The sequence below is a fragment of the Oncorhynchus nerka genome, linkage group LG6 (genome assembly GCF_034236695.1).
Source record: "Oncorhynchus nerka isolate Pitt River linkage group LG6, Oner_Uvic_2.0, whole genome shotgun sequence".
NCBI lineage: Eukaryota > Metazoa > Chordata > Actinopteri > Salmoniformes > Salmonidae > Oncorhynchus > Oncorhynchus nerka.
The window spans coordinates 35,522,295-35,546,487 of record NC_088401.1 but is presented as its reverse complement, the minus strand read 5'-3'; the positions used below and the strand labels follow the sequence as shown (position 1 = coordinate 35,546,487).

General features: G+C 40.7%; 1 protein-coding gene across 6 annotated transcripts in view; it reads right to left on the bottom strand.

Annotated features, from left to right (window-relative positions):
* Positions 1-16,489, bottom strand: part of dnajb6b (DnaJ heat shock protein family (Hsp40) member B6b) — a 43,686-nt gene extending 27,197 nt beyond the window's left edge. For 2 of the 6 annotated variants that reach the window (XM_029661549.2, XM_029661553.2), the window contains exon 1: positions 16,312-16,488. The gene's annotated coding sequence lies outside the window, so the exon portion shown is untranslated. Of the gene's footprint in view, positions 1-4,238; positions 4,262-4,384; positions 4,476-16,311 lie in introns of those variants that run through there. The other 4 variants (XM_029661552.2, XM_065019548.1, XM_029661550.2 and 1 more) reach the window with 4 other exon arrangements.
* Positions 16,490-24,193: the final 7,704 nt, after the last annotated feature.

The window sequence follows — 24,193 nt, the reverse complement described above, 5'->3', positions numbered from 1 at the left end:
AACAAAGTGGGGCCGTGACAGAGGCAGCCATGTGTGACAGCTAAGAAACCTCCCCTCCCTCCAGGCCCAGTGGGGTGAGGATAGAAGGGGGGAGGGGGGCAGGGTTTCACAGGGTGGCACAACTAAACAATGTAATCAACTGCCCTTAAAATAGAGCCCTCTTGAGAGCGAGCGAGAGAGAGCAAGAGAGAAAAAGAGAGCGAAAGAGGAGCAAGAGAGCGAAAGAGGAGCAAGAAAGGAGAGCGAGCTGGGGACAAGACTTAAGCTAACATTAGCTCTAACGTTACATACCGATGGGGTAGAGTGGATACCCTGGCCTGCCAATATAAGTACGAGTGAAAGTGTGATTTACGATTGCATATGGACGAATGAAGATCTGAAGCCACAGCCAAAACGCCCAAGTGACCCCCTTTCCATAAGCATTTCTTTACTGATATCATAGGCGGCCTGGAGTACCAGGCAAAACATGCCCAGATATACAGTACTTCCATCCCATACAACTCTTCCATTTCCTCGCTACTTAATGTGGCCAATGGGAGGCAGCTTTGAAAATAATAAACTCCAAAGTGGATCTCTATGGGACGTCGTCTTCCCCTGTCAATTTACAGCCCCAGTAGTCATCTGCATGATCCACCAGACAGTGTTAACACTCCCGTACCACACGTTCAACCCCCACTGACACCCCAGCCACACTGTACACCCTTTATTCATTTCACATATTAACGGTCCAATTACAACTCAATTAACACACAGTATCTATCACTGACATCAACTATTGTCATGGGGAAAATTCCTAACATCCTCTTTAAAACAGGTTGATTTCATGCAAAAGTGGGTGTGTGTGTCTGACCACTTTCCAAACATGTGAGAGTTGTAACATTAGGGACAGATCAAAATGTACTGGAGGGGGGGGTAGTGGGGAGGGTAGTGTATTTCCCCTCATGGTTTACATTCTCTCTTTTGGAGATTTTACTATAGAATTTATTCCATACTAGCCAAATTTCCTCATGTGCTTGCATGTACATCCCCTTATATGTTTTGGCACTTCCCTTATGCTTTTCTGTGTGCTAACTTTTACTATACCACAGGTCAGTATAATCTACCAGTGTAACAGTATATTCAGCAAAGGTGGATCGTTTGTCCAGATCTGCAATAGGTTAACTAGCATAATACCACATATAAAACGCATTCAAAGCTGCATCCGTTTTTAATTTGAATCTACTACAATAAATAGAAATAGCTGATAGGCAGCAGAGAGGCCAGGTCCCTCATTGCGCATGAAATAATAGTGAAGACAAGAGACACGCAGCTCAAAAAGCTCCCCTATTGATCTTGTTTAGGGACAATCCAAATGATCCTACCTAGACTAGCCTACAACACAATGAATAATTGCATTATTGTTTTCAAGTGAGTATAAAAATTCTACTCCCAGCTGCAGTGAAAATGTCATTTTCAATTGCGGCGCAAAATTCCTGTGATTTTAATATTTCATTTGGATCGGTTGTGGGTCTAGTCGACAGTTTATAAGGTCTAGAAAGACACCTTAGCAGGCCAGTGTGGCTGTATTTTTTAAAACGTTTGATACAGAGACTTGCTGTCTGTTGCAGATCATTATTCTCCCAAGGCGTCCTATAATAATAATGAGGAGGATGTGGTCACATATGCTCCAGGCAGGCCCAGTTAATCAGGAAAGCTTAACTTGCGCTCTGCCTCCTCACCAATCCGAGCGGCTATTCCTCACGCACCCGAAAGCTTCAATGTAGCCTTCATATTTAGAAATTCACTTTTAACATGCAAACTGCAACAATTTCAAAGATTTTACTGAGTTACAGTTCATAAAAAGGAAAAAAAAAAAATCAGTCAATTAAAATAAATTCATTATAGGCTCTAATCTGTGGATTTCACATGCCTGGGAATACAGATATGGATCTGTGACCAACAGATTTAAAATATTTTTTTAAGTAGGGATGTGGATCAGAAAATCAGTCAGTATCTGGTGTGACCACGATTTGCCTAAAGCAGCGCGACACATCTTCTTCACATAGGATTTGATCAGGCGGTACAGTTGAAACTGGGATTCGTCCATGAAGAACACACTTCTCCAGCAACGTCAGTGGTCATCAAAAGGTGAGCATTTGCCCACTGAAGTCGGTTACGACGCTAAACTGCAGTGAGGTCATGACCCTGGTGAGGACAACGAGCACACAGATGAGCTTCCCTGAGACGGTTTCTAATGAAGGCGAAGAAGCTGGATGTGGAGGTCCTTGGCTGGCACGGTTACACGTGGTCTGCGGTTTTGAGGCCAGTTGTACGTACTGCCAAATTCTCCAAAATGACGTTGGTGGCGGCTTATGGTAGAGAAATTAACATTAAATAATCTGGTAACCGCTCTGGTAGACATTCCTGCAGTCAGCATGCCAATTGCACACTCCCTCAATTTGATATCTGTGGCATTGTGTTGTGACAAAACAGCAGATTTTAGAGTGCCGTTTTGCTGTCCCCAGCCCAAGATGCACCTGTGTAATGATCATGCTGCTTAAATCAGCTTCTTGATATGCCACACCTGTGAGGTGGATGGATTATCTTGGCAATGGAGAAATGCTCACTAACAGGGATGTATACAAATCTGTGCACAACATTGAGAGAAATAAGCTTTGTGCGAATGGAACATTTCTGGGATATTTTATTTCAGCTCATGAAACATGGGACCAACACTTTACATGTTGTATTTAGATTTAATTTTTTAGTGTAGCAGCAGATGAGATATTTCCTAGAATGTATAGAGCATACAAAGTATACCTAGTGGGTGTATATAGGGCACATAGTGGGTGCTACAGGGGGTATAGGAAGGGAAACCTATAGAGAGCAAGAGCTGTGTTTATCGAGTGTCTCAGCGTTGCCTTCAGATCACAAAGATTAAGATGACCTACACAAGGAGGGGCCTGATTCTAGATCCGCACTCCTACTCCGAAATGCTCGATGCATATGGCCCCTGGTCTAACAGGAGATCCTTCACACAACACCGGGAGAAAATCTGCATGATTTCCTTACTGTGGCCTCACACTGTTCAACACTTAATGAAACATCCATGACTAAGTAACAGTCATAACGCGACTAGGTCTCTGCCCGAGGCCTGGTATTCCCGGTTTATTTGGAAATCACATCAGATGTTTAAAAGAGTACAAATGGAGCATTGTGAAACAAAGAAAGTTGAGAGAGAGAGAGAGATCCAATACTCCAGTCATCAAAACAGGACATGCCCTATTGAGCAAGATTACCAGGTAAAAAGTGCATAGCTCAAGGTGCATACCTACCGATAGTATATTGTATCTGCTGAACGGCCACGTGGCTAAAAGAGAGGCAACTTTTCAACGGTGGATCTTTTGTAAGGGTTTCTATTTCTATGTAGCCCAATGGAAGTCCCCGAGACAGCAGATCTCAATTGTAGACGGCCAGAGCAGTGAGGACAGAACTGAAGTAGAGTGTATGTCCTAAATGGCATCCTATTCCCTATATAGTGCACTACTTTTAACCATGGGCTCTGGTCAAACGTAGTGCACTATATAGGGAATAGGATGCCTTTTAGGACTTAGCCTTGAGTACCTTACTGTAGCAGTTAGTCTGTTGTCGCATATCAAAAATAAATAATTACTACACTGTAGTCACGGTCATACGATCCATACTAAACCATAAAATGTTGTTATTCCAAAAGCTATGAACCTGCCAAGTGTTAAATCCTGGCTGTGCATGTACACAGGCAGCCAGTTTATTATATTATTTTCACTAATTGGTCTTTTGACTTCAGATCAGATCAGCTCTGAAAAAGATCTGATTTGAAAAGATCTAATGCGATTTGTCAAAAGACCAAATAGTGGTAAACATATTAAAATTGGCCTGGCTGTGTAAACGCAGCCAGAGAGACAGATCTGTTTACATATTAATTGACAGTGGGAGAATCTCTCTGCTGTTTACAATGGCCTTCAAATGACCTTAAAAACACAAACTTCACTTGTCTTACACTAACTGACATAGCTTACAGTAGATACACAAACCAGGTAAACAAACACCATTACTCCACAGCACACTACTTATGGGTCAAATCAGCCTGGTCCTCAACTAAACCTGAAACCGTAGAGCAGCCCAAGTTCTTCAAAGATAGACGGAGAAAACACGACCAACGAAAGTCGTAGACATGTTCAAAGCTAATAGCCATGTCTACTATATCAAACAATACTTACCAAAGATAGAAATACGGCATAAACATATGACCCCAAGCCCAGGTTTAAAACAAACTGATACATGAAGGATATTAGTCAAGTAATATGTTCTTAACCACAAACAAACTAGTAAACAATGAAATCAACTTTGTAGAGCAATCAGTTACCAGTTCCACTGGGAGTCCAGTTGTATCCTGTTTGTTTGTTTGCTATTAATAACCTCTGTGCCCTTTTCTGCTCTGTTAGTGTATGTGAGCGTGTGTTTTTTGGGGGGAGGGGCAGATGCCTCATGCACCTCCTGGTTGGCACAGTGATGGTAAACCTCTAGCAGGTCTGGTCAGTGTTGCTGTCCCAGAGCAGGGGATACACTCCTCTCTTCATCCTACACTCTTTCCCTCTTGTTTATCATTTTCCTTCGCTTGCTCGGTCCTTTCCCTCGTTCCCCCCCCGCCCTCGCACCATCCCAATAGAACTAGATCATGAATAGGAGTCATGCTCAATAGACATACAGATGAGCACAGGACCTATATTCATAAAATGTTTCAGAATTTAACTGCTGATCTAGGATTAATCTTGGCATTTAGACCATTGTGAATAAGATCTCATGGACAGGAGAACTGATTCTAGATCAGCACTCCTACTCTGATATTGCCCTGGCCACTGACCCATCTCATGACTCTTTCTCAACAATCTCAATGTCTTGACTCAAGGCACATGTACTGAAAGTCTCCCTCATCCCTCATGTCCGTTCTAGCTAATGGATTAGAATACTGTCGGTGTTTGACAGCTACCTGTGCCCCTGAGCGAGTGCAGGTCTGAGCTCTGAATGTGGGTCAATCAATCCCAATGCCTCAGTGCATCAGATCCCTACTCAATGCAATGATCGATGCCATTCGTTCGACAGTATTGAACTGTTACAGTGGCCAGGCATAGAGCTAGACTGCTGACTAATGGACAGGAAATGCAAGTCATTATGACCAATTAGTTTGGCATTGTTAGAGGGCAAAACAAATGTGCCATGTTATTAGATGAATGGCCAAACAGTTGAGTTATAATAATGTCACAAGTTCATAAAGTGATGCCCTAGACATTACCTTAGTCAAATGCAACAATACTACAATAAAGACAGAATCAGCAGTAGGGGGAAATGGCGCCACAGGCCGCCCCACCACCATTGCTATTATTTTTGTTGCCAAGCTGAGGATCATCGCGCAGCATCGTAAAAATTGACGATGTCCAAGTGGTCCTTGGTTGCAGAGTTTAGGTTTAATGCATCAGTCTGTGGTACCGTCTATTCACAATATCAATTATCCCAGCTATACAGTGGTGTTGAGGCTATACAGTATTTGTTTAATTACATCGTTTACAAACAACGGGGATGAAGAAAGCTTATATTTTGGATGCTGTTGGTGTAGGACAGTTGAAAAAAGCTCATGAGGCATTAATGACTGACATTCTTCAAGAATAATGAGATACGCACAGTCAAAAGTTGGGACACCTACTCATTCAAGGGTTTCTTTATTTTTACCATTTTCTACATTGTAGAATAATAGTAAAGACAAATCTATGAAATAACACATGGAATTATGTAGTAAGCAAAAAAAATCTAAATATATTTTAGATTCTTCAAAGTAGCCACCCTTTCCCTTGATGACAGCTTTGCACACTCTTGGAATTCTCAACCAGCTTCACCTGGAATGCTTTTCCAACAGTCTTGAAGGAGTTGCCACATATGCTGAGCACTTGTTGGCTGCTTTTCCTTCACTCTGTGGTCCAACTCATCCCAAACCATCTCAATTGGGTTGAGGTCAGGTAATTGTGGAGGCCAGGTCATCTGATGGAGTGCTGCATCACTCTCCTTCTTGTTCAAATATCCCGTACACAGCATGGAGGTTTGATGGGTAATTTTCCTGTTGAAAAACAAATGATAGTCCCACTAAGCGCAAACGAGATGGGATGGTGTATCGCTGCAGAATGCTGTGGATAGTCATGCTGGTTAAGTGCCTTGAATTTTAAATCAAATCACTGACAGTCACCAGCAACACCCCCACAGCATCACACCTCCATGCTTCCCAGTGGGAACCACACATGCGGAGATCATCCATTCACCTACTCTGCATATCACAAAGACCAAAAATCTCAAATTTGGACTCATCAGACCAAAGGACAAATTTATACCAGTCTAATGTCAATTGCTCGTGTTTCTTGGCCCAAGCAAGTCTCTTCTTCTTATTGGTGTCCTATAGTAGTGTTTTTGTCTGCAATAATTTAACCATGAAAGCCTGATTCACGCAGTCTCCTCTGAACAGCTGATGTTGAGATATGTCTTACTTGAACTCTGAAGCATTTATTTGGGCTGCAATTTCTGCGGCTGGTAACTCGAACTTATCCTCTGCAGCGGAGATAACTCTGGGTCTTCCTTTCCTATGGCGGTCCTCATGAGAGCCAGTTGCATCATAGAGCTTGATGTCTTTTGTGACTGCACTTGAAGAAACTTTCAAAGTTCTTGAAATGTTCCAGATTGACTGACCTTCATGTCTGAAAGTAATGGACTGTAATTTTTCTTTGCTTATTTGAGCTGTTCTTGACATAATATGGACTTGGTCTTTTTCAAAATAGGGATATCTTCTGTATACCACCCCTACCATGTCACAACAACTGATTGGCTCAAACGCATTAAAGGAAAGAAATTCCACAAATGAACTTAAGGCACACCTGTTAATTGAAATGCATTTCAGGTGACTACCTCGTGAAATTGGTGTGCAAAGCTGTCATCAAAGCAAACGGTGGCTACTTTGAAGAATCTCTAATATAAAATGTATTTAGATTTTTCAACACTTTTGTGGTTACTACATGATTCCATGTGTTATTTCATAGTTGATGTCTTCACTATTATTCTACAATGTAGAAAAGAATAACAATAAAGAAACCCTTGAATGAGAAGGTGTTTCCAAACTTTTGACTGTATGCATGTATGCAAATAAAAAGGTATACATTGTTCTCAGTATTTTGTCAATTCTCCCCGACACCATTTTCACGTCAGGTGACCCCACATGGGGTCGCAACCCTTAGTTTGGGAACCGCTGATGTAGAGTAAGGAATTGTTGGCAGAATAGATAGATGCAGTTCAATGCATGATTAATATAATTCACCAACACATGTCTTTGTAGTCCAATAAATATTGCTATAATGTTGTAAAATCACAGCTGACCTGGAACATTGCTTGGTTCCTCCACCCATTCGGGATGCACGGTTTCAGTTTGAATTTATGTAACAAGCTAAATACGCGGATCTTAACGTTAGCTAGCTAGTAGCTAGCTGCTGGGAGGATGTTGTCATTGGACGAGTGGCCGACTTTGTCCCGCCATACCGTTTTTTTTTGTATGACTAGTTAGAGAAGGTAATGCAGGTGTCATTTGGTGAGCAAGCAAGAAATGTGAATATCTTTGCTAGCTAGCTATGCTGAACCACTGTTACAGTTAGCATATATCTCTTAGTTTTGATTCAGAGAGTTTGGGTTAAATGCGCAAGACAGATTTCAGTTGTGCAACTGACCAGGTATCCCCTTTTCCTAGTTGTCGGTCAAATGCATTTGGCGTCGATCAAATGGGCGGGCAGGCAGGCAAGTTCCCATTCAGTTGTCAAAACGTAAATTGTGACAATAATGCATTGGCAGGCACAGCCTGGTCTCAGACTAGACGTAACATAGTAATCCGGGACACCCAAATATGTTACGTTTGGTATGGTTACATAAGACAGATGGTTATGTCGTGGAAATTCAACACAGGGACACTCAAAGTTGATATTGAAATGAATCATTCCTTATTAACAGAAAGCTGGAGAGGTCACAGTCAAACTTAGTTGCATAAAGTACCGGTCTGAAGTGAGCTCCCTCGGGTTAGTCCAGTTAGATCTCCTATATACTGCTTACACAGACAAGTCATGTTTGCATGATTTTTCTTATTCATTATTCACAATTAATAGATCACTAACGTTTGGTTCATGCATGTGACCGACCAATACCTCACGAGGCTTCTTCTCTCCGAGCAGAGACCTTGAAACTGAGATATCACCTTCCGTTCTCTAAACAATGTTCTGGGTGAACTGCCAAATTGCAGATACTGATAGTGAGGATTCCTCCCAGGCACATTGTCACTTGCATGAACATAGAAAGTGGTAGTTAATTTATTGATTTATTTATTGGGGACAATGCAACATCAATAATGCAACATCAATGTACAGTCCAGTTTTTCACAATTCCTGACATTTAATCCTAGTAAAAATTCCCTGTCTTAGGATCACCACTTTATTTTAAGAATGTGAAATGCCATGATAATAGGAGAGAGAATTATACATTTCAGCTTTATCACAGCTATATCACATTCCCAGTGGGTCAGAAGTTTACATGCTACCAAATACTAATTGAGTGTATTGCCTTTAAATTGCTTAACTTGGGTCAAACGTTTTGGGTAGCCTTCCACAAGCTTCCCACAATCAAGTTGGGTGAATTTTGGCCCATTCCTCCAGACAGGGCTGGTGTTACGGAGGTTAGGTTTGTAGGCCTCCTTGCTTGCACATGCTTTTTCAGTTCTGCCCAAAGATGTTCTATGGGATTGAGTTCAGGGCTTTGTGATGGCCACTCCAATACCTTGACTTTGTTGTCCTTAAGTCATTTTGCCACAACTTTGGAAGTATGCTTGGGATAATTGTCCATTTGGAAGACCCATTTGCGACCAAGCTTTAACTTTGACTGATGTCTTCAGATATTGCTTCAATATATCCACATAATTTTCCTACCTCATGATGCTATCTATTTTGTGAATTGCATCAGTCCCACCTGCAGCAAAGCAACCCCACAACATGATGCTGCCATCCCCGTGCTTCATGGTTGGGATGGTGTTCTTTGACTTGCAAGCCGCCCCCTTTTTCCTCCAAACATAGTTATGGTCATTATGGCCAAACAGTTCTAATTTTGTTTCATCACACCAGAGGACATTTCTCCTAAAAGTATAATCTTTGTCCCCATATGCAGTTGCAAACCGTAGTCTTGCTTTTTAATGGCAATTTTAGAGCAGTGGCTTCCTCCTTGCCGAGTGGCCTTTCAGTTATGTCAATATAGGACTCGTTTTACTGTGGATATAGATACTTGTGTACCCATTTCCTCCAGCATCTTCACAAGGTTATTTGCTGTTGTTCTGGGATTGATTTGCACTTTTCGCACCAAAGTACGTTCACCTCTAGGAGACCGAACACATCTCCTTCCTGAGCGGTATGACAGTTTCGTGATCCCATGGTGTTTATACTTGTGTACTATTGTTTGTACAGATGAACATGGTACCTTCAGGCATTTGGAAATTGCTCACAAAGATGAACCAGACTTGTGGAGGTCTACATTTTTTTCTGAAGTCTTGGCTGATTTATTTGGATTTTCCCATGATGTCAAGCAAAGAGCCACCGAGTTTGAAATATATCCACAGGTACACCTCCAATTGACTCAGATGATGTCAATTAGCCTATCAGAAGCTTCTAAAGCAATGACATAATTGTCTGGAATTTTCCAAGCTGTTTAAAGGCACAGTCAACTTAGTGTATGTAAACTTCTGACCCACTGGAATTGTGATAGTGAATAATAAGAGAAATAATCTGTAAACTGTTGGAAAAATTACTTGTGTCATGCACAAAGTAGATGTCCTAACCGACTTGCCAAAACTATAGTTTGTTAAACAGAAATTTGTGGAGTGGTTCAAAAATTGTGTATGTAAGTGTATGTAAACTTCCAACTTCAACTGTAAAATTTCCCGCAGTTAGCCAAAAGCTAAATTGCACCCGTAGCCCCTGGGCAGGTAAGGGCATTTACACAGCCACTATACAAATACTCATTAAAACAATACAAATACATTACATCCAATAATATTTAATTCTAACACTATCATTATCTGAAGAAAATAAAGGAGGCAGAAGAACAAGTGCCGGGAGGGAGGGTGTGGTCAACCGTGTCCATAATTGATATAGGCTTGTTTAAAATAGTTCATTTGTGGTATCAGGTTGATTGTGGAGGTCTGCACACTGAAAAATGTATAGTAATTTAGACAAAAAATGCATTGAGATACCGATCCGTCATCAACATGCCACTCGTGACAAAAGCTACAGCTGAAATGTCATTGCTAGAATCCATAAATGAAATTGTGTAATGAAACATGTGTAACTGTTTGAAGCAAAGGTCTTAAGCCATGGTTTTACAAATTGGATTGTACAACCCAGAATGAAGGGTTTGAAAGTGTCTGTGGTTTTATGCTTGGATTGTTTACTACTTTGATAGTTTAAGTAATAACCAAATTAATAAAATGTCATGATAATTATCAGAGTGAGTGATAAGAGGGAATGTGATGGAAAATGTTTGTGCTTTTCTAATAACCAATGTCTGTGTTCATGCAAGTGACTGATTGAATGTGCCTGGGAGGAATCCTCACTATAAGCAATTTCACCCAGAATATCGTTTTGAGAACCAAAAGGCATCTCATTTTCAAGGTCCCAGCTTTGGAGCGAAGAAGCCTCGTGGAGGTACTGGTCAGTCACATGCAGGAACTAAAGTTAATGATGTATTAATGATGAATAATTAAATCATGTAAATCATGCAAATATAACTTGTCTGTGTAAGCAGTATATAAGAGAACTAATGGGACTGCCCCGCGGGAGCTCCTGACTGACATGTGTACATGGTGCATTGAGTTGGCTGGAACCTCTCCAGCGCACTGATATTAAAGGACGATTAATTTAATATTGACCTCAGGTGTCCCTGGTGTTGAATTTCCACAACAAATTTTCCATCATAGTTACTTAAGGCCTAGGGTGGTTGGTAGCATATTGTATATTTGCAAATTCATAACATACTGTATATTTTTCAAATTTGTAACAAATACAAATTATAATTGTTAACATATATGACATGAATTATGTATTAATTTGTTGATGTCCATACCATACGAAACGTAACATATCATACTAAATGGAGTATGATTTACGTACAGAATAATACAAAATGCTCCAAGACCAGGTTGGCAGGCAAACTGCAGAAGGGGCGAACATCGTTTAACAGTTCAATTTTGATAGCGAACTACAAGCTGAAAAAGTATATGAACAGATTTTAACAAGATTTCATGTTGCTAACCCGCTGTATGTTCCACTTTAAAGGCACATGCAAATGGTGCAGGAAATGTACTCTTGCATTCTCATTTCAGCTGGTTGCTAGGGTAACTGAGTTGTGTGAGTGACAGCTGAAGTAGAGGTTAGGTTGAGGGGGGTTATTAGTGTGAACAGACGCATATAAGGTACCTAGCCCCAGAACCTACCCGGTTAGAATTGGAGAGAGACGCACACTGAAGACATTTGTTCTCAGTGTGTAAGCCAAGCAGACAAAGTTCACACAAAACACAGAGTTTGTTAGGCTATAGTCTCATGAAAGACAAAACATTCAAATGTTAGGTTACATCTGTCGGTAGGCTGAGCGATATGGATTATGAGAAACATTTCTACTGGTAGACTGTTTTTTCTGTTTTTTTTGAGTCACTCATTATTTCTGGCGAATCACAATTTTGCAAGGGTGCACCTGGGGGTGGGCCGATTTGGCCCGATTTTGTGAGATTTGATCCTGGGTTGCCGAGACTAAAACAAACATTTTCAGTTTGTTAAGCATTATACTGTAGTGCTGTGCCAAAATACATTACAAGGTGGAAGCTTCTGAATACAATATTTGATGAAAGCAATTAAAAGATCTTTCATGGGGATTCATGAAAACTAGAAAAACAAGTGAGCACACAAGGGTGCCAAGATGTTAAATATTCCCAGACAGTTTGATTCAATTGCCAAATCCAACTGTGGTAAAATCAGACAAAACTATTTTTGTTTGAGTTTGGAAATATACCCATGGGGCCAGCATAATATCTCATGTCTAACGATGGTATGCGCCTCACAACTTTTCCAGGCAGTTTATAACTATTGTACACTTATAAATCTATTTGACTGGAGTCCATAGTATTAACGCCCCCATACACACCCATATTGTAGAACTGATGTAGAACGCATTTGACAAAACTGTTGTGATCGAACAGAGCATTTGTCTGAACAAAAATGTTTACACAGCTCTTGTGGAGACAATATTTTGGTGCAGACAAACTCTGTTGCGTCACAAGAATACTAGTTGTATCATAGCCATTGTTTCAAATGTGTTTACGCAACCCGAGTGTGTATGGGCCAGTATGAAGAAGTCAAACCTCATCAATAATGCCTGTGTAAAGGAAAGATAGAGTAGTCTACTTCTACTGACTAACAGAGGTTCCTATCGCCCAGGGCAGGTTCTAAAATATGATGACTCACTTCTTTGCCAACTAGTGAAAAAGTTACAGCCAGGGATAAGGGGGGGAAATGAGACAGCCACTAGAATTAGGGAGAAGTACTATCATTAACTCTTCCTAAGAACTCTTTGCCTACCTTTGTGTAAAACGCACGGGGAAAAGGCTAGCAAACTTGTTTTAGATTCACATTTGTCTGATGGTAAGAATCGGGTCGAGTTGTTATGGGGATGCATAGAATTACAAACAGTATCAGACATTCAAGTTAATTCATGCATAACTTCTGTATGTAGGCTACATGAAATTGAGCTCTTTTTCATAACTGGCATCTAGTGAGAACGTGGTTTCTGTGACATAGGGAACAACATAATGTGCATTCAATCCCCAGATTAGTGGCACCATGCTGTAAAGTCATTGTGAGCCCACTGGAATTCAGGCATCTTAATGGACTCCTGTCTTCTGCTAGACAGAGTTGGCCCTATCTTCTGGCAGTTGAGGTGGTAATTCAATAACATAATTAATAGTTACTGTGCTCTCTTTATGAAGAAAGCATCACCTATGCCTCATTACTTACAGTAAAATACTCTGTGCTTAATTGTTCTGTAATATGCTTAGTGGCAAAGAATGGCAATTGATACAGTTGAAGTGTGAGGTTTACGTAGACTTAGGTTGGAGTCATTAAAACTCGTTTTTCAACCACTCCACAAATTTCTTGTTAACAAACTATAGTTTTGGCAAGTCAGTTAGGACATCTACCTTGTGCATGACACAAGTCATTTTTCCAACAATTGTTTACGAACAGATTATTTCACTGTATCACAATTCCAGTGGGTCAGAAGTTTGCATACACTAAGTTGACTGTGCCTTTAAACAGCTTGGAAAATTACAGAAAATTATGTCATGGCTTTAGAAGCTTCTGATTGACTCAAATGATGTTAATTAGCCTATTGGAGGTGTACCTGTGGATGTATTTCAAGGCCTACCTTCAAACTCAGTGTCTCTTTGCTGGACATCATGGGAAAATAAAAAGAAATCAGCCAAGACCTCAGAATTTTTTTGTTGTAGACCATCACAAGTCTGGTTCATCCTTGGGAGCAATTTCCAAACGCCTGAAAGTACCACGTTTATCTGTACAATCAATAGTATGCAAGTATAAACACCATGGGACAACGCAGTCGTCCTACTGCTCAGGAAGGAGATGTGTTCTGTCTCCTAGAAATGAATGTGCTTTGGTACGAAAAGTGCAAATCAATCCCAGAACAACAGCAAAGGACCGTGTGAAGATGCTGGAGGAAACAGGTACAAACGTATCTATATCCACAGTAAAACAAGTCCTATATTGACATAACCTGAAAGGCCGTTTAGTGAGGAAGAAGCCACTGCTCCAAAACCGCCATAAAAAAGCCAGACTATGGTTTGCAACTGCACATGGGGACAAAGATTGTACTTTTTGGAGAAATGTCCTCTGGTCTGATGAAACAAAAATAGAACCGTTTGGCCATAATGACCGTTATGTTTGGAGGAAAAAGGGGGAGGCTTGCAGGCCGAAGAACGCCATCCCAACTGTGAAGAATGGGGGTGGCAGCATCATGTTGTGGGGCTGCTTAGCTGCAGGAGGGACTGATGCACTTCACAAAATAGATGGCGTCATGAGGGGGGAAATTGTGGCTATATTGAAGCAGCATCTCAAGACATCAGTCAGGAAGTTAAAGCTTGGTCACAATTGGATCTTCCAAATGGACAATGACCCCAAGCATACTCCCAAAGTTGTGGCAAAATGGCTTAAGGACAACAAAGTCAAGGTATTGGAGTGGCCATCACAAAGCCCAGAACTCAAAAAGTGTGTGCGAGCAAGGAGGCCTACAAACCTGACTCAGTAACACCAGCTATGTCAGGAGGAATGGATCAAAATGCACCAACTTATTGTGGGAAGCTTGTGGAAGGCTACCCAAAATGTTTGACCCAAGTTAAACAATTTAAAGGCAATGCTACCAAATACTAATTGAGTGTATGTAAACTTCTGACCCACTGGGAATATGATGAAAGAAATAAAAGCTGAAAAATCATTCTCTCTGCTATTATTCTGACATTTCACATTCTTAAAATAAAGTGGTGATCCTAACTCAGGGCATTTTTACTATGATTAAATGTCAGGAAATGTGAAAAACTGAGTTTAAATGTTTTTGGCTAAGGTGTCTGTAACCTTCCGACTTCAACTGTAAATATTGGAGATAGTGTTTTTGTCATTCTAGATTTGATAATAAGTAAACTATATCCTTGAAATGTTATAGCAAAGGTGTGTCATTAGCATATTGTATACTACTGATGCCAATGCTGCACTGACAAAAACAAATACCATAGGAACTGTCTGGTTGAAAACATTGAACTAAGTTAGGGAAACATTGCCCTGTCCTTCAGCATAAATGCATGGAGCCTACCATTACTCCTTAAGGTCCAAGATCCTTGTGTGTTATTTTCAGAGGGAGACTGTCTCTGGGAGCTAAATACTCCATCTAAACGTGAATTGATTTCTCAATTGCGATACGGTTCTAGAAACATGAAGCCCTTTACTTTCATATCACATTCAAATAATGTCGCAAATGCAAAATATACACTGTAGACTTAACCGGCTTCAGAGTTTTCAGCTGATATTTTTTTTCATTGACAACAGGTTTCTGGCGGCCTTCTGTTGACATGCTAAATAGCTAACTAGCACTGGTGGTCCCTCTGCCTTCTTTCTGTTATGCTAAACACGCACTGTAACATGGAGATATGGCCATATGGGAACACTAACCCTACAAAAGGTGTGTATGAATTTAACATTTTATTCCTCACTGATATGAAATATAAGGTCTTTATGCTTCCAAACCCATATGTATTTATTTAAACTTTAACTATGCAAGTTAGTTAAGAACAAAAACTATTATTTGACAATGACGCCTACCCCGGCCAAAACCTACCCTAACCCGGACGACGCTGGGCCAATTGTGCGTCGATGAACTACGTGATGCGGTTATCAGGGCTCTTATCAAAACTCCCCCTTACTGAAGACGCCTTCGTCCAATGACTCGTATTTGTAATGTAATGGCACAGATTCATTATCAAGGGCTAGGTACCTACCTATACATAGATCCAAAGCAATAACTAATATGACACCCATTGAAACAATATTCTATACCTATGATGAAGTTCGTTTGAGCTGACTGAAGGGCTTAAAATACGCAGCTGCAACAGAATATAGTCAAGTGACAGCGGCTCCCAACTCCGGTCGAATCACTTAGGTCAGTGTTTCCCAACTCCAGTCCTCGGGTACCCCAAGCACATATTTTTTTGTGTGGCCCCGGACAAGGACACCTGAATGTACTTGTCATCAAGCCAATGACTTGTTGAATCATGTGTTTTTTTGTCTGGGACAACAACAGAAATGTGTGCTGTTTGGGGTACTCGAGGACCGGAATTGGAAATACTGGTATACGTGGGCTCGCGGCGCTGACAGGAACGAGACGCTACAGCGGATTTTAATTAGAACTCGAAAAAAACACGAGATCCGACTGAGAATTGTTTTTTTTAATGGTCATCCAACTCAGATTTCAAAGTCCGATCTCTGGTATCTTTCTAGAGCTCGACTTTCCCGACCTGAAGATCACCGAGGTCGTGAGTTGACCTCGACCCCCCCCCCGAGAACCCAAATTAACCATCACCAGCGACTACATTAACCTCCAAATATTTGAGAAAAATGCGCTCACCTTCCACCCCAGCTGAAGAGATTTGTTCGTGCCTTCGTTTACTGACCTATGTGAATTCCAATGAACTAGGTTTTGTTTTTAGCGATCCGTCTATAGTTGGAAACTGTGCGTCTCCGGCTATTCTGCTCGTGCTTGTGGTACCTCATCAGTGTTTGAACAGAGCAACGCTTTCTCAGATGTCATATATACATGGATAGTCTCGTGACTGTAAAACACCCGTATGCCAATAGGAGCTGTGCAATTGATGCGCTCTGCGCACATGTGAACAACTGTCACTTCCTGCATTAGGTAGAGGGGGGTTGGGAACCGTTGTGAATGGTGACGCTGGAATTTGTTAATGTTCTGGAAATGGCCAATTTGCTCGAAGGGTCATTGACATTACTCAACACCGGTTTGCGTTTCAATGCTAGAAGTGTATGAAGGAATGCGAAAGTATTGGAAAGGTTCAATTCTATCATGCAAATTCACGCCATCTGCTGAGCAAACGTAGCCTGATGTAGTCTGCAAATTGTTTTATTATAATCTCATTCAATGGCGTAGAATAAGTAATGGAATTTTCTAAACTACATGGGCAAGAATTGAAAAATTCCTGTGCTATTTGGATAGATCTAAAGGTCATGCGTAGCCTAAACCTTATTTTGATCCAGTGAATAGGCAAATAACCCAATTGAAATTACAATAACCCTAATAGTAAATCTAGAATGATTCAATTTAGTCTATTGCTGAATTTGTATGAAATTGACCCCAAAACGGAGCAGCCAAGCCTGCTTCGATTTCACCGATTGTTCAACTGTAATTGTACCAGCTCGAGATTACGATTACCCACAACGACACTGAAGCGGTCAAGGCCGTCTGTGGGTGCCAGGGACGCAGTCTCAATGAAAGTGATAGATAGTCTATTAATTACGGACATTGTGGCGGTCAATATCTAATTAGCTTCGTGAACATGGCCTATAAGGAAAATAGGATCAGAATATAGAGCGCAATAGATAATGAGGGTGGACGTTTATGGCACAATATTATATTTTCTCATGAGAGGGAGAGATTATAGGACTTTAGTGCATGTCTATGAACCGGTTTCCAGGACACAGTTTAAGTCTTGGCCGAAAAAAAGCATGCTCAATGGAGAATCTCCTTTGAAATTGCGTTTTATAGGACTAAGATTCATCTGTGTACGAAAACGCCCTATTATGTTAAATAATGTTATTCTTAAACAATAAGGCCCGAGGGTGGTGTTTGGCCAATATACCATGGCTAAGGGCTGTTAATTTCCATTTAACCCATACAAGTTCTTGAGTCACTTCCACGTTTATACTGTCAGTGGTTTTAAGCAGTTATGATTATCAGGCCTATATGGTTACTCATTTGTTTCGGCACATTGTTCTAGGTTTTGATGCTCAATTGTCTATTAAGCAATAAGGCCCCAGGGGGTGTGGTATATGGCCAATATACTGTTCTAAGGTTCTAATGCAAGACGCAACGATATTATAAACTGGGTGGTTGAGCCCTGAATGCTGATTGGCTGACAGCCTTTGTATATCAGACCACATACCACGGGCATGACAAAACATTTATTTTGCTGTTCTTATTAAGTTTGTAACCAGTGTATAATAGCAATAAGGCACCGCGGTGGTTTGTGGTATATGGGCTGAATCCAGGCACCCCGCTTTGCGTCTTGCATAAGAACAGCCCTTAGCCGTGGTATAGTAACCGTGTAATTGCTTAAATAGACATTTGAGCATCAAAACCTGGAACAATTTGCCTAAACAAATGAATAACCATATAGGCCTGCTAATCGTAGCTGCTTAAAACCACTGACAGTAAAAACGTGGAAGTGACTCAAGAACTTGTATGGGTTAAATGGAAATGTACACAATACAAAGCCAAGGTATGTGACACTCCCCCAGTCGTGCCTGGGCTAGTTTAACCATGACGTAACATCACGTCAGAGCATTATGGTAAACTTTTATGCAAATATGGTGACTCTGTCATTGATAAGATATTACTTTAATTTGATAAAACATCACTATTTATTTATAATTAGAGAGAAATAGTGAATGGTATTGGAGTTACTTTTAAGCATTTAAAAAGAAGGAAATAGTGATAATTGTATTGCAGTTACTTGTAAGCATTTTTCTTTTCAGTGTCAAATTCAGTGTAAACTAGGCCAACCTATCAATCGGTGTGCTCATCTCTTTTCCTTCAGGTGCATAAATTGGCCACACGATGGCGCTCGTGTTCAATAAACCACAAAGCCTCCAGAAGCGTTTTATTTATGTGCATTTTTTGCTGAGGAGAAAAATATTGGCCTGAGAGATCTGAACTCAAAGGGACATGTCACTCATAAATTAAAGTTTGTCCGATGTTTTCAGACCACAAAAGTAGTATAATGTCAAAATGAAACCACGTCCCACATGTTGTGGTTGTGTAGATCCAGCAACAGTACCAGTCAAAAGTTTGGACACATCTACTCATTCAAGGTTTTTTTTTTTTTTTACTATTTTCTACATTGTAGAATAATAGTGAAGACATCAAAACTATGAAATAACACATATGGAATCATGTAATAACCAAACAAGTGTTAAACAAATCAATATGCATTTTATATTTTATATTCTTCAAAGTAGCCACCCTTTGCCTTGATGACAGCTTTGCACACTCTTGGTATTCTCTCAACCAGCTTCATGAGGAATGCTTTTCCAACAGTCTTGAAGGAGTTCCCACATATGCTGAGAACTTGTTGGCTGTTTTTCCTTCATTCTGTGGTCCAATTTATCCCAAACCACCTCAATTGGGTTGAGGTCGGGTGATTGTGGAGGCCAGGTCATCTGATGCACTCCATCACTCTCCTTCTTGCTCAAATAGCCCTTACACAGCCTGGAGGTGTGTTGGGTCATTGTCTTGTTGAAAAACAAATGATAATCCCACTAAGCACAAACCAGATGGGATGGCCTATCGCTGCAGAATGCTGTGGTAGCCATGCTGGTTAAGTGTGCCTTGAATTCTGTCACCAGCAAAGCACCCACACACCATCACACCTCCTCCATGCTTCATCGTGGGAACCACACATGCAGAGTTCATCCGTTCACCTACTCTGCGTCTCACAAAGACACGGCTTTTGGAACCAAAAATTTCAAATTTGGACTCATCAAACCAAATGACAGATTTCCACCGGTCTAATGTCCATTGCTCATGTTTCTTGGCCATAGCAACTCTCTTATTATTATTGGTGTCCTTTAGTAGTGGTTTCTTTGCAGCAATTCAACCATGAAAGCCTGATTCACGCAGTCTCCTCTGAACAGTTGATGTTGAGATGTGTCTGTTACTTGAACTATGTGAAGCATTTATTTGGGCTGCAACCTGAAGTGCAGTTAACTAACTCTAATGAACTTATCCTCTGCAGCAAAGGGTCTTCTGGTTCTTCCTTTCCTGTGACAGTCCTCATGAGAGCCAGTTTTAACATTGCGCTTGATGGTTTTTGTGACTGCACTTGAAGAAACTTTCAAAGTTCTTGAAATGTTCTGCATTGACTGACCTTCATGTCTTAAAGTAATGATTGACTGTCATTCCTATTTGCTTATTTGAGCTGTTCTTGCCATAATATGGACTTGGTCTTTTACCAAATAGGGCTATCTTCTGTATACCACCCCTACCTTGTCACAACACAACTGATTGGCTCAAAAGCATTAAGAAGGAACGAAATTCCACAAATTAACTTTTAACAAGGCACACCTGTTAATTGAAATGCATTACGGATAACTACCTAATGAAGCTGGTTGAGAGAATGCCAAGAGTGTGCAAAGCTGTCATCAAGGCAAAGGGTGGCTACTTTGAAGAATCTCAAATATAAATTATATTTGGATTTGTTTAACACTTTTTTGGTTACTACTTGATTCCATGTGTGTTATTTCATAGTTTTGGTGTCTTCACTATTATTCTACAATGTAGAAAATAGTCAAAATAAAGAAAACCCCTTGAATGAGTAGGTGTGTCCAAACTTTTGACTGGTACTGTGTATGCTCCCATCTTAAATAAATTGAAAAGATAAGTACCATTTAATCTCCTGGTTTTATTCAGTGCTTATCTTTTCCATTCATTTGGGGTGGAGGCATATAGCTGGATCTACACAACCAGTGTTGTGGGATGTAATTTCATCTTGACATTTGACTACTTGAAATCAGCTATCAATGAGCAAAAAAGAAGATACATGAAGCAATGAAATGTCAGTACTTCAAGTTTTCCATATTACACTGAACAAAAATATAAACGCAACATGTAAAGTGTTGGTCCATGTTTCATGAGCTGAAATAAAATATCATAGAAAAACATTTCATACACTTATTTCTCTCAATTTTTGTTGCACACATTTGTTTACATACCTGTTAGTGAGCATTTCAGCTTTGCCAAGATAATCCAGCCACCTGACAGGTGTGGCATATCAAGAAGCTGATTAAACAGAATTATCATTATACAGGTGCAACTTGTGCTGGGGACAACAAAAGGCCACTCTAAAATCTGCAGTTTTGTCACACAACACAATGCCACAGATGTTTCAAGTTTTGAGGGAGTGTGCAATTGGCATGCTGACTGGAGGAATGTCCCCTAGAGCTATTGCCAGATCATGTAATGTTAATTTCTCTACCATGAGCCCCCTTCAATATCATTTTAGAGAATTAGGCAGTACATCCAACTGGCCTCACAACCGCAGACCACGTGTATGGCATTGTGTGGGCGAGCGGTTTGCTGATGTCGACATATTGCCACCATGGGGCACTGAGGTTATGGTATGGGCAGGCATAAGCTACAGACAATGAACACAATTGCATTTTATCGATGGCAATTTGAATGCGACATACCGTGACGTGATCCTGAGGCCCATTGTCGTGCCATCCATCCGCCGCCATCACCTCATGTTTCAGCATGATAATGCACGGCCCCATGACGCAAGGATCTGTACACAATTCCTGGAAGCTGAAAATGTCCCAGTTCTTCCATGGCCCGCATACTCACCAGACATGTCAGCCACTGAGCATGTTTGGGATGCTCTGGATCAATGTGTACAACAGCGTGTTCCAGTTCCTGCCAATATCCAGCAAGTTCGCACAGCCATTGAAGAGGAGTGGGACGACATTCCACAGGCCACAATCAACAGCCTGATAAACTCTGCAAAGGAGATGTGTTGCACTGCATGCGGCAAATGGTGGTCACACCAGATTCTGACCGGTTTTCTGATCCACACCCCTACCTTTTTTTTAAAGGTATGTGACCAACACTTTTTATTCAGATCTTTTTTCCCAGTCATGTGAAATCCATAAATTAGGGCCTGCTGAATTTATTTCAATTTACTGACTGCCTTATATGAACTAACTCAGTAAAATCTTTGAAATTGTTGCATGTTGCGTTTACGTTTTTGTTCGTCATAGATGTCAATTATGGAGTAACCTGATCATAGAGATACACATTACGTTGTTATTTTTAATTCCGCCAACTTTCAACCTGTAACCTAACAATCATGTTCAGACATTTGGCTAAACTAAGGCTACATTTTCTAATTAAGGCCTTTTGGTGAATAACATCCCGTCTAAATGAATGATTTTTGCATAAAATGAACTACTTCAAAAACTTAAATGACCCTTTTAAAAGGGTTTGAGTAATCTTAAGTATATCTTGCAATATGAAATGATTCATGGCCACTAGCATTAAGTTTGTCAGTTATAATCCATCACAAAGGTAATAGGCCTAAATAAATCTTTACGTAATTGAGATGAATCCCTAATTTCAGCTCGACATGTCAGCTTTTTAAGACCCAATTACCGCTTTCAGTTCCCCCCTGGCCTGTAGGATGCATGGGATTTCTGTTCGGGACCAGGGGAGACTGCTTGGCTATTCCATGGCTACGTCCCAAATGGCACTACTATAAGAGCTCTATGGGTCAAAAGTAGAGCACTATATAGGGAATATGGTGCTATTTAGCATACATCCCCAGGAGAGGAGGGATGGATGGAAACGGTTCAAAGAGGGATACAAAAATCCCCTCAGCCCAACTGCATAGGGCTCGGGTAGATTTATGACAAAGCCCCACAATCTTAATTTGTGCCCGGGACGATAATGCATCTCAAGGCCAGAATAGTTTCTGCTCCGTGTTTCTTAACTGGATGTTTCTTTCATTATATGTCAGAGGGCAATAAAACTCCAGAGGAGATATCCCACAAAGCACCTTGTTTTATGCCCGGGTCCTTTACTCTAAATTACCCGGCAACAAAAAATACACTTCAATAAAAATAAAAATCGTATTTAATCATATTCAGACACTTTTCGCCACTCTTTTGATACGTGGATAGTCAGGTTTCACGAGCCTTATCAACTTGACATTCTCAGTAGGAAATGGCACCCTATTCCCTAGGTAAGTGCACAACTTTCGACCAGGGCCTATAGGGCTCTGGTCAAAAGTAGTACACTATATAGGGAATAGGGTGACATTTCAGACAAAATCACAGTTGTTGCTCCATAAGGTGGATATCAGAGTGTGTGAGCGGAATGTACCTTATTTGACTGGAGCGCGGAGCGAGATTCCCAAAGGCTGGCGCCTAGGGCTCATCACTCCAACTTCGCTCCAATGGCGCTCACTTCATGAGCTCAGGGCATGCCCGCCCCGGCATGCATTTGTAATCTACTTGTGTGCTGCTATAGCTCCTTGATTTAGCTACTGTCATGGAATTCGCTAAATATTTTCATAAAGAAACTGCTAAAACACACAGGTGCTAAATCGGGGTGACTTGCAAAGATAAGGACCAAGAGCAAGCGAGGTAGTGAGGTGAATCATTGTGGAATCTGAAAAGATACGTATCCCAAAAGCATGGAGTACTTTTACTACGTGCACATGCTAATAAAAGAAGGAGAGAGATGGGTAAGATTGTAGCAAAGCATTTATAAACTAAACATTCGATCTCTTAAACGTTTTGTTCATTTTCATTCTATTATCTACACAATAGGCCATAATTGATTTTGGCCCTACAGTGGACATATTCCCACGTTCATTGAGCTTTCCATTACGATTGGGGTATTTTGGCTAAAAACATTTAGGCCTATTTATAGAAAGAAAGAAGAAAGAAAAAAACTCTGCATCTCTGCCCAGCCTGTAAGAGTTGTCAAAAGGGTGTTTAACATCCCCAGTGCCTCTGTAAGTGTGGAGAGGATAGTCTCCTGCTGCTGACCTGCTCCCCAGACACCATCACATGAGCCTGAAGCCACAGACTGGCCAAACTCGTGTTTCTACAAAGGAATTCAAAAGGCACTAATAAGTATTTTTTTTTCATTTAATTTGTATTTAATTCTAAGTCACAGCCTATATGCTCATTTTATAGACTATAATGGTTTCATACAACGATATGTTGTTTAAATGCTTTAAGCGCTTAATGTCCATACCAGGCTATTGTGTCTCACTCGCAAATGCTTCACAATGTATTTTTTTGTAGGCTATAGCCTTGAAATAATTCATACATTTTCATTCCTTCTTAGGCTCCGTCTGGCTCCTGATTCTATTTAGAGTGTTTATATGCTGTTTAATATGACATGTAGTCTATTTGAAATGACGTTCGCTTCTTACATTCACCTTTTCATGTTCATTCAAATCCATATGGCTTGGTTTAAATACTTCAAACAAAACAAAACAAGCACAAAAACAGATGGGTGCTGGTTAAATGGTCATTTACATGAATGGAGTGAATTTGGAATGGCAGTTTTCCCCCCTTTGAGCGCGGATAGGTTCTAGTGGAACTGCAGGAAAGGACATGGAGTGCTGGAACGATGTGCGGGATTTTCCAACCGCTCAACTCTGCTCACATGCTCTGGTGGATACGCATTACAGCCAGGGCAAGTACTG